We start from the raw sequence: 11,499 nt of genomic DNA, 5'->3' as shown, positions 1-11,499 counted from the left end.
TGTTGGTATGTAATTTTTCATAATATTCTTTTACAATCCTTTGCATTTTTGTGGTGTCTGTGTTATTTCTCCTCCTTAACTTTGATTTTATTTATTTGAGTTTTCTCTTTTTTTGAGGTGTCTGGCTAAAGGGTTATCAGTTTTGTTGATCTTTTCAAAGAACTAGCTCCTGGTTTTACTGATGTTTCTATTGTCATTTTAGTCTATTTCATTTGTTCCTACTTTTATCTTTATTATTTCCTTCCTCTTATTGGCTTCAGTCTTTGTTTTTTTATTTTTCTAGCTCCTTTAAACATAAGATTAACTTGTTTATTTGAGATTTTTCTTGTTTCTTGAGGTAGGCCTGTATTGCTATACACTTGCATCTTAGACCAGCTTTTGCTACATCTCAGATTTGGGACTGCTGTGTGTTCGTTTTCACTTGTCTCCAGTTGCTTTTTATTTTCTCTTTGATTTCTTGGTTGACCCATTCATTGTTGGGTACCATGCTATTTAGCATTCATGTAGTTGTGTTTTTTCCATATTATTTTCTTGTGGTTGATTTCTCGTTTCATGCTGTTGTGGTTGGAAAAGATGCATGATAGGATACCAGTTTTTTTGAATTTATTGAGACTTATTCTGTGGCCAAACTTGTGACCTATTCTGGAGACTGTCCCATATACACTTGAAAAGAATGTGTATTCCACTGTTTTTGATGGAATGTTGTAAGTATATGTGTTAGGTCCATCTGGTCTAATGTGTCATTCAAAGCCACTCTTTCCTTTTTGATTTTTTGGTGTACTTTTAAAAATCCTTGGGATCCTTATGTATAGACTCTGATGTGGAGGATACCCATGAGGTAGTAGTACTGAATTATTTGTCCTAAAAATACTTTACATTTCAGACAATGGACTTCTAGAGACCCACTTTATCTACTTTTCCCTAAGGTACAAGGCATCACTAAAGGATTACTTTCTTAAATGCATGTAAGAAAAATTATTCCTTTAATTTTCAATATATCACAGATCATACCAGCTCCCCTAATATCAAATTTAATTTTTTTCTGCTTCAGTATCATCTCTTAAACTCTTATCAGTAAAAATAATCATGTTCATGTCATTCTTATATTAGCCTTTCATCTATTCAAGGAAATTACTAAGTTTCCCTTGAGTCTTTTTTTTTTTTTTCTAGGTTAAATAAGCCCTGTTTCTTTACATTTTCCTCATGGGGAATACTTCCTAATCATTTTCATTGTTCTTTCTTGGGCCCCCTCCAAATACTCAGTATCAGACTTCAGTTGCTGAGCCAAAAACTGGTCAATTAATTAAAGCTTGACCAGTGCTGAGTGGGAAGGGAGGCTGATCCATGGTTATTTCTTACATGGCTAATTATAGATCCTGTGTTATCATGAAGGACTTATTCCCAGTGAGGAATAATCTAGTTCCAAGCATCCACAAAATTTCATTTATTTCTTTATAACCTTAAAAACACCTCCACTAGATCAACTCAACAACTGAATATTAAAACAATGACTGTTTCCTATAGGAAGTCTGAGATTTTGCCAGTGAAAGTGAGCATATTTTTCAAGGTTGATTTCCTGGTTCATCCTTGAAGCATTGCATTGCTTTAGCTGAATTTTTATATATATCTGGGATGCTTAGGTGTGTCTTTATTTTGGCGCCTGTGTGCTCCAGGGTATGGTTTTCTTACTATGCCTGTTTCTCCAGGCATCACCCTCATCTGAGTAATGCATCAGGCTATGAGGAGACTTGAAGAGCAGTTTCTCTCAATCTCTCTCTCTCTCTCTCTCTCTCTCTCTCTCTCTCTCTCTCTCTCTCTCTCTCTCTCTCCCCCCCTGTTTCCTTCCCTGTCTCCCTCCCTCCCTCTCTTCCATCCTTCCTTCCTTCCTTCCTTCCTTCCTTCCTTCCTTCCTTCCTTCCTTCCTTCCTTCCTTCCTTCCTTCCATATTTCTCTCCTAAAAACTTGGGGATTTCCTTGAATATGGGGGTATTGGACAACTGGAGAATAGAACATTCTGTATCACCCTTTCCTCGGAAGAGAGGTCTGAAAAGAGAGGGCTGAAAAAAGAGGGTTAATTCTGTTCCCTCTATGCTCAGCATATTCTCCACAGAGCATTAGTCACTTCAGCTCCTCAAGGGCACTGAGAACTGGACACAAATATAATTCCATTGGCCTTCACTAACTGATGCATTCTTTATATCGATGACTTTTAAACATAAAACCACTTGTTCATCAGAGTAGTATGCAAACACTGGTCACTAGATTTATTGCAGAAGAACCCCTGACTCTGTCAGCTCAGGTTCAAAACTGGTAAACACCCCTATGTCGAGCAATGGCACCGTCCTCTGTCTCCTCCAAGCGTTAAATTCCTTGCTGTAAACTATGCTCTGAGTTACTGCTGTTTTAGCATCTTTGTATTTCTGGAACTCCATGTCTGACACTGCTGGTGAGATTATCCACAAACAGCTGGTAAAGAACAGCTGCTTCATAATTTGAATGACTTTCTTTTTTTTGATGAGCTAAAGTTCCTCATTGCAGATAAAAGCATCGTTATTGATCTTTGGAATAACTCTTTTAGCAGAAGCTCATTGTTGTTGAGGGAGAAGTGGGTGACAGTAGGTATGTCTTATGATAGAATTTATTCATCCATTTTTATAAAAAAGATGATTTTTTGGAGCAGTTTTAGGCTCACAGAAAATTGAGGGGAAGGTACAGACCTGTCCCACATACCCCCTGTTCCCACACATGCTGCATCCTCCCACACTGTGAGCCCTCTGTACCAGAGTGGTACATGTATTGTAATTGATAACCCTGCATCGACACATCATTACCACTCAAAGTCCATAGTTTACATTACAGTTTGATCTCAATGTTGTACATGCTATGGGTTTTGACAAATGCATAATGACACGTATCTGCCATTATAGTATCACACAGAGTTTATTCACTGCCTTAAACATATTCTGTGTTCTGCCCACTTATCCGTCTTCCCTAACCCATGGTTTTTTTTGTACTGTCGCCGTAGTTTTACCTTTTCCAGAATACCATATACTTGGAATCCCGTCGCCTTTTCAGATTGGCTTCTTTCACTTAGCAATGTGGATTAAAGTGTCCTCCGTGTATTTTCATGGCTTGATAGCTCGTGTGTATCCATTTATCCACTGGAGGATATCTTTGTTGCTTTCAAGCTTTGGAAATTATGAATAAAGCTGTGGTCAACATCTGCGTGCAGGCTTTTAGGTGGAGGTTTTCAAGTCCTTAGGGTAAATCCCAAGGCACATGACTGCTGGACTGCTTCATCCATTTGTAAATCTCACATTCTCCCATAGCAAAGAGCTAGCATATGTTGAAGTCCTCCTTAAGTGTCAGAATTTTCAGTAGATTTTGTCATTTCATCCTCAGTATTACTTTGCAACATAAGTTTATTTATTTTGAGAGAGAGAGAGCTAGAGTGTGTGAGCATGCGTATGAGTTAGGGAGGGGCAGAGAGAGAGGGAGAAAGAGAATGCTAACAGTGCAGAGCTAGATGTGGGGTTCCATCCTACAAACCCGGAGATCATGACCCGAGCTGAAATCAAGAGTTGGACGCCTAATCAACTGAGCCACCTAGGCGCCCCCTCAACATGATTTTTTTTATATGAGAAGAGACTGATACATAGGGAAGTTGAATAATTTGCTTAAGGAGTCATTTGAACAAATGGATGATTTTTTTAAAGTTTTTTTTTTGTGTGTGTGTTTATGTACTTTTGAGAAAGAGAGAGAAAGAGTGAGACTGAGCGCGAGCAGGGTAGAGGCAGAGAGAGAGACACACACAGAATATGATGCAGGCTCCAGGCTCTGAGCTGTCAGTACAGAGCCCGACATGGGGCTTGAACTCGTGAACCACGAGATTATGACCTGAGAAGTTGGACGCTTATTCGACTGAGCCACCCAGGTGCCCCAAACAGATGGATGATTTAAGCAGAGAAACTTCTAGTCTCATTTAACCAGAGAAACTTCTAGTCTCAGTGTTCTTCAGTTTCCTCTGAAAGAAGTTAGAGCTGGAAGGGACCTTAGAGAGGTTTGCTCTGGCAGGCATACCACTAACCTTTGTGAGGCCTAGGGCAAGAAAAGACATGAAGACCCACACATAGCAATTGTCTAAATGTTTAAAGACAATAGATGAGGCCAACACACTGTAAGAAAGATGTTCTGTCCTCCTACCCGGGCAAGACCACCTTCACAACAATCTAAAAGTCCCAGTTTGAATCTGGAATTTTGCAACTTCCCAGAGTTCAATACCAGAATGTGGCAGCATGGGGGAAACTACCATGGTACCTCCACACCCCTACCCTGTCTCTTCCCTCAGTCGTGCACAGCAAGGGGCCTGCAAATTCTTTTTGCACCGTCTGCCAACAGCTGTCCCTTGGCAGTTGGATGTACATGATGGGGTGTGTCCTTCTGTTGGGAGGGTGGACCCGGAGAAGAGGTCTATACTGACCTTTGAGATAGGATTATTGCATTTGGGCAGAGTATTTGAGGGTCTCAGGAGTCGAAGGCAAGCGCCAAGTATCATCTTCAGGTAGACGGATTACCTTGACCCCATGGTCTCCCCACCTCACTGGAAGTGGGAGAAGAGAGCATTTGGCCAAACAGATCGAGAATTGGGCCCAGAGCAAGGTCCGTCTTGCCCCAGTCTAAGGATGGAAGTGGATTTAGGAGCCCTGGTTCATAAATAAGTAAACAGGCCAGAGAGGTGGTGAATTTCTCCAGGACATGTGGCTAATTAGTGGCTACACTGAGATACCCTGATTCCCAGCGCTTTTCATAAGGTTGGCCTCATCTGGCCCTTTTCATAAAGGTTGTTCTTTATATGTATTTATATAAACTCACCCCAGGAATTAAATCACAATGTTTTTCACCAAAGAGCTAAAAAACCCACCAAAAGGGATCCTTTCTACTCACACGACCGGTGCTCTTGAATGAACAACCGACCATTTAGGTGACATCGCGAAGCTATCAATACCTCCAGGAGATTTCTGAAAGCTAATTAGCAACTTGTGAGGGGTATCAATCACACCACAGTTCCCACATAATTTCCGAATCACTTCCTATAGAGGTCAGCTTTTATTGATGTGCTTGTATGAGTCAACTGGCTCACCAAGAAACCACAATTAGAAATGTGATCAACATAAATGGGGCTTGGAACAACTGGCAGATGTTTTCAGTGATTTGCATATAAATTAGGCACCAGCTTTAGAAATCCAGCTTATTAAGGGTTGAGATTCTTTCATACATTTTCCCTTTTGTTGGAATGTGGTGAAAGAAGCCTTCTGTTGATTAAAATGTCATAAGTGTCTTCTAGAATTTAGGGTTTTACTCTGCATATTTAATTCCTGACATCATTTGCTCACACATTTATAAATATCTGTATAGATACCTTAACATTGGAATAGCACTTGATTTCTTATAATGGGTGTTGGATATGCCTTTTGCTTTGATTCTTATGAATGCCCTCTAGAATAAGTTGGGCACAGATGTTATCACAGCAGTAGTTTCCAGATGGAGACACGGAGGTGTTAAGAGGTGCTCACCCCTGGAACAGGAGTTTGACTCCAAATCCCATACATTTCCCATTATACCCTCAGCCTCTCTTAGGCCCCACAGTGGCTTTGATTTCTGGTCATTCTTGTGAATGTCCTCTGAATGAGTTAGATATAGAGATTTATGTTATAGTCCCCAGCCCCCATATGACACATACTCCTTCATGATGACAAAATGCAGAGGGATTCTGCAACCTTTTTTAAAAAAACAGAAGTCATTTAATAATAGAATAAAGCACCTAACATACACATAATATTTATGTTTAATTGAAATAAGTATTTATTATTATGCATTTTGTCCCTCGACTGTATAACCAATGACTCAAAGCCTTATCTGCTGTTTTTTTTCTTTGCTAAAGTTAAAGCAGAACTTTCTCTGCACTTATCCACACCTGATGTGAAGCTGGCTCTTTTCAGTACTAACCTAATTAGCCTCACTAGTACTAACACTAGTGACACAAAACAGGGAGACAGGTAAGAAGAAGGCTAATTCTGTTGGGAGTGTTGCCGGACCACTTTTTCATCATTTGAGTTATTCAGTATTTCTCTCCTTGATACACATCACACTGTTAATACCACGAGGATATTACTACACCGTAAACATAATAAAGAGAAAAAGGGACACAGTTTGCCTGTGTTGAAGGTGTGGTCTCTCTTCTTATAAGAAATGATTTCTGAGGCGCCTGGGTGGCTCTGTCAGTTAAGCGTCCCACCCTTGATCTCAGCTCAGGTCTTGATCTCAGGGTTGTGAGTTGAAGCCCCACATTGAACTGTTACATTTTTAACAATTTAAAAACCATTAAACAACTTAATTGTTTATGAAGGGCTAGCAAATATTTTTCTGTATGGGGCCAGAGAGTAAGTAAGTACTTTCTGTTGTAGTGCCAAAGCAGGCCTGGATAGTAGGTAATCAAATGAGCATGGCTGTGTTCCAATAAAACTTTATTTATAGGAACAGGGAGGCCACAGGCTAAATTTGCCTCATGGGGTATGGTTTGTCGTCCCCTGGTTTATATATTTGGACATGCTTCTTTAGCCTGTTAGGCAACTGTCTAAAAAGACGCTGTTCCAATGGGGATCCTCTGTCCCTATTGGTTACCATTACTGTCCTAAGCACAAACCCTACTGATTTCATATATTCCTTCCTGTATTGCCCTCTTTATCTGCCCTCCTCCTCCCTTTTTCTCTTTGCATTTACAGTGTCAGTTATCCAGTGCCCCAATCATGCTGTACAATAGACACTCACAACAACAACAACAACAACAACAACAACAACAACAACAACTTTATTTACTGGCACCCAGTAGGTTCGTGGCTCCTAAATCTGGGGTTAGATGGGGGCTGGCCAGGTCACTGTACTGATCTGGCTGGGCTCACTTCCCTTAATTGCGCTCTGCTGGCTGAGGTGATGGCTGACTGGCTCCAGTGGACCAGCTGGGCTAGATGAAGGTACAGAGCACCAGCAGAATTGTTCAAGGCTTCTCCAAGGCTGGACTCAGACTGGCACACTCTTCCTTGTGCTTCCTTTCACTGAAAGAGTCCAGATTCAAGAGGCGAGGAAACACACCCCACCGTTTGAGTGGGAATCACTGCCATGGCGTGTGGTGAAGAGTCTGGATACTGAGAGGGGTAAAGAATTTGGGCTATTAGTGGGATCATTCCATCAGCCACTAAGTCCCCTCTCCCTCTGTTGTTGTTTTTCTAGTGTAGCTCTTACTGCCTGAGGTCAGTGGATAATGACTCTCCTCACCTGCATTCTCTCCTCCCCCGAGCTACTGAGCACTTCTTCCTTATGGTTGAGTTGTGGTCCTATCATTCCCCAAACTAAAAACATTTAGTGCCTCCCCGTCAAATTCACTTGCATTGATTTTCTAGGAATTGTGTCTTTTAGCTCCATATTCCCTTTTCTGCTTTGTATCACCCTTTGTTGGTCGCCTATAGCCGAAGCAACCTACTCCTTCCTCTTTCTCCATTCCCTAATTAGTATTATTTTTTCATCTTGAGTCCTCATTGATGCTCTGTGTCCCTTCAGTATGCTTCTTTACCCTGTCTCTTCTACCCTGTAGAAATTGTGTTCCTCCTTGAAGATGTGACTGGGGCAACTCTTCCTTTCAGAAACTGGCTCAGGTTTTCCTCCCTGGATGGCTGACGCTCTCCCCCTGAGAAGTCAGGATCCTTTCCTTCCTTATCAGCATTTGGCACATTTTACCTGGAGGGACAGGGCATTCATTCAGATCATGGCTAAGCACTTCCGACACATGTAAGCTTCTTTAGGATGACCCGTGGCTGTTTGACGTCTCCATGTCCCTGTCCCCGTACCAGTCACTGAGTCAGCCTTCCAAAGAGGTCTGTTGATGGGGCTGATGCTTGAATGGATGTGGCTAAGGAAGAGGGTGCCTCAGCCTCCAGGGCAATATTTTGAGGTTTCAGAATTGCTGCTTCCATCGTTCAGGTTCCAACAGAAAAAGAACACATCCCCTTCTGTGTATTTCCATTATAAAGAGCTAAGGTTCACAAACAGCTGAAGACAGCCTGTCCTTCACATTATGTTGAAAGAGCTCTCTCTTTTCTTTTTCAACACAAACCCTTCCTTTTGTGGCCTGGTGAATGTCTTCTTTTTCTAACAGGACCCTACTGGGTGAGGAAAATGTGACTCCTACCGGCTGCCTGTTCTGTGATTTTCATCCCCCCTCTCCCCAGGTTTGAGGGTAGAATGATGGTTGGAACTCACCACAAACCTTCTCCTTTCCCTGTAACTCCCATGCCCCACAGACCTCTGAATATTAGATGATGTTCTTTGTGGATCTTTTTTCCCAGCGACCCCTCTGGCTGGCAGACAGTCTTCCTCTGTCTTGACACTTCCTATCCCCTCAGTAGATACGGACTTCACCTTTTGGGGGGTATTCTTACTTTATGGGCCTTCAGATTGAGTGCAGTGTTGCTTCTTGGCTTTTTTCTGAAAAAACTCCAGTGAAATCAGGGAAATAGGCCAGTGTTAACAGATTATTCACCTTGCCCTTGACTTCTGTGCTGTCTCCTTTCGTTGTTTGTGGATCATGCTTTTCAGCACGATTTTCCCATTTGTTTCATTTTTTCCCCCATAAGTCTAGATGACATGTGCTTACAGTTGATTGGTCTTGACCCATTTTTATTTCTTCTTGAGTTTGAACCATTGGGCTAATGTTTATTTTATGCTTAATTTGTCTTTTCATTGAAAATGTGAATGCTTTCCAAGACTTGCTATCTCTAATTCGAGCTTGTGGCCTATTTTACCATTTACTTTTTTTTTCAAGAGCTATGTTAATTGGAATCAGCTGGAAGTTATGGCCATGATTTTTCTATCTGCTTTTCTAACTTTCTTCTTTGCAAGGAAGATACTACCAGAGAGGTTGTCATATTTATGCTTGGGAATATCTGAATTTACATCCTCCTTTTGAATTTCTTTTGTGTGCTGAAGTGGAAGAGCTTTTTATTTCTAAAGGTAAACCAGTGCTGTCAGTGAATAAACAGATTTCAAATGGCCACTGGGAATGGTGGTCTAGAATTAGAGCAAAGATTTGCCTTGATTCCTGGCAAAATTTCTCTTATGTTTTTTTTTCTTATGTTCTTAAGTGGAAAGACCTGTAAGAATATAAGAAATTTATTAATTTAGTTCTGTTTTAAAATTATTTTTAATGCTTATTTATTTTTGAGAGAGACAGAGACAGACTATGAGTGGAGGAGGGCAGAGAGAGAGGGAGAGACAGAATCTGAAGCAGGTTCTAGTCTCTGAGCTGTCAGCACAGAGCCCGACACAGGGCTTGAACCCACCAACTGTGAGATCACGACCTGAGCTGAAGTTGGACGCTTAACTGACTGAGCCACCCAGGCACCCCTATTCATTTAGGTTGTTTTAAAAGTAACCTCCGCTCCCAGTGTGGGTCTTGAGCTCATGAGCCCAAGATCAAGAGTTGAATGCTCCACCAACTAAGTCAGCCAGGCGCCCCTGTAAGACATTTATTTTTCACGACTTTTTCTCTCTTCTTTGTCTCACTAAAATTAGGAGGCTGTGTACTATAGAGTTAGCAGCATGGGTGGTGGGCTCAGTGTCCCCCAGTTCAACCCCCAGAGTCCCTGGTTCCCATGTGTAAGATCTTGGGAAATTCATCTAAACCAGTGACTCTGTTTTCTCATCTCTCAAGTGGGGGTTGGTATGTGGATCACGTGTGATAAGATATATGAAGTCATTGGCATAGTTCATGGACGTATGCGAGTAATACCAATGCTCTTATTCTTATTAGTACTAGTACCCTTTTGATCCTTGCTTCAATTACCCAAATTTTCCCATAAGCAAAAATTATAGTGAGAATCTCACTCATGTCACAAGATAGGCAAATGGAAGGAAAGAGTAGAAATGCTATTAATAAAAGTAGGTGGAATGCTGCCCACATACAATTATCAATCCACTTGGAACACATCATATAGCAGTTGTACCTTTTTTTTTTTTCACTGTGCAATTTAATTCACAAAATAATGAGCTGCGCTGTGGCAGATTACTGTCTTCACAAAGCAGATAACCACTGAGTGCTAGGAAAGTACCCTCCCGAATATGGCCTTTCCTCTCAAGGGCCGTCAAAAGCATGCTATGTTTAAACTGATGAATCTTTACAAGTTTTCTTGTGTGATTCACTGAGGGATGCCAAGCTTACTGTTCTTTAACCTTAAATTATAAAGCGAGAGTTCAATATTTTTATGACTCGCCATTTTATAAATGTTCCTATGAGTAGTTATTACTTTTAGCTCTCATCAATAATTCTTTGAAAATCTGATTGTTAAAAGGACCATATAATGTTCCATTTTAGGGAAGAAGCATTATTTTTTTCTATAGCTGACTAATACTTCAGCTTAGGTTCTTTCCTCAGACCCAGGGCTCTCTTCCCAGACATGACACTATTATCAGGCAGTAGTTAGTAAGCAATTAAGACTGTTCTGGACACGGTGAAGGAAAAGACAGGTCCTTGTTCTTGGTTGGATAGAGCATCCTGGAGAAAGAGCGCTCGTGTCCATTCTTTTTATGGTCAGAGAGAGAGAAAAAAAAGGACGACTTGAAATGATTCTGAGAAAGAGAGGAGAGTGAGAAATGGAAAGGAGTAGAGAAGAAGCCCTTGCAGGTCAGGAGTTGGGTCTTTGGGGGGATGTAAAGTGGTAGATGGGCTACTCTGATGAAAACTGTACAAACATTTGTGAGCCAAACCTCACTTCTTACCAAATTGTAAATTTTTAAAGGAGTCCTACTTAGAGTCTATTACTGAGACACACCTCCCCCGACTTCTACACTTGCAAATTGATCAAGTGGAAAAACCATCTGATTTGGTTTTCATCTCCAGAGGAGAGTGGATTTTCCAAAAATAACCATCGGCTGCGTGATGCCATTTTTCACTGGCAAGCAGCTGAAACGGGTTTTTAACCCACTGTCTTCTCTATTTTTGGTTAAGAGCTCAGGAAAAGCACATATGTAAGCACAATTTGGAAAGTTTTTGAAAGGTCTAGGGGCTTTGGGACTTCAAGCATTGAGTTCAGCAGGTGGTTATCTTTTCATTAAGAGATTATAATCATATTAACTTGCTGCTTCTTTCTTTTAGATTCTCTGAGACATTTATTTGGTGTTCCAGCAGTTACCATGCCCCACCTCACAGCATGTAGAAAAGCCTACATTATTTTCAAATTCCCTTCCATAAGAATTCTCAGCTCTTTGTTAGTAACGTCATCTGTAGCTTGCAGAACTATAGTATTTTGGGCGAAAGCATGCAAAAAAAAAAAGTACTTATTGGACTTGCCATGACTGTAGAAAATAGACACAAGGATGGGAAAAATGATGTAGCACATGCCTGTCCATCAAAACTTGGCTTCTCCTTCTTCCAAAGTAGGGGGGCCCTGC

This window comes from Felis catus, chromosome A1 (genome assembly GCF_018350175.1).
Source record: "Felis catus isolate Fca126 chromosome A1, F.catus_Fca126_mat1.0, whole genome shotgun sequence".
NCBI classification, from domain to species: Eukaryota; Metazoa; Chordata; class Mammalia; order Carnivora; family Felidae; genus Felis; species Felis catus.
The sequence above is the reverse complement of the archived record's forward strand: the minus strand, read 5'-3'. Positions refer to the sequence as shown.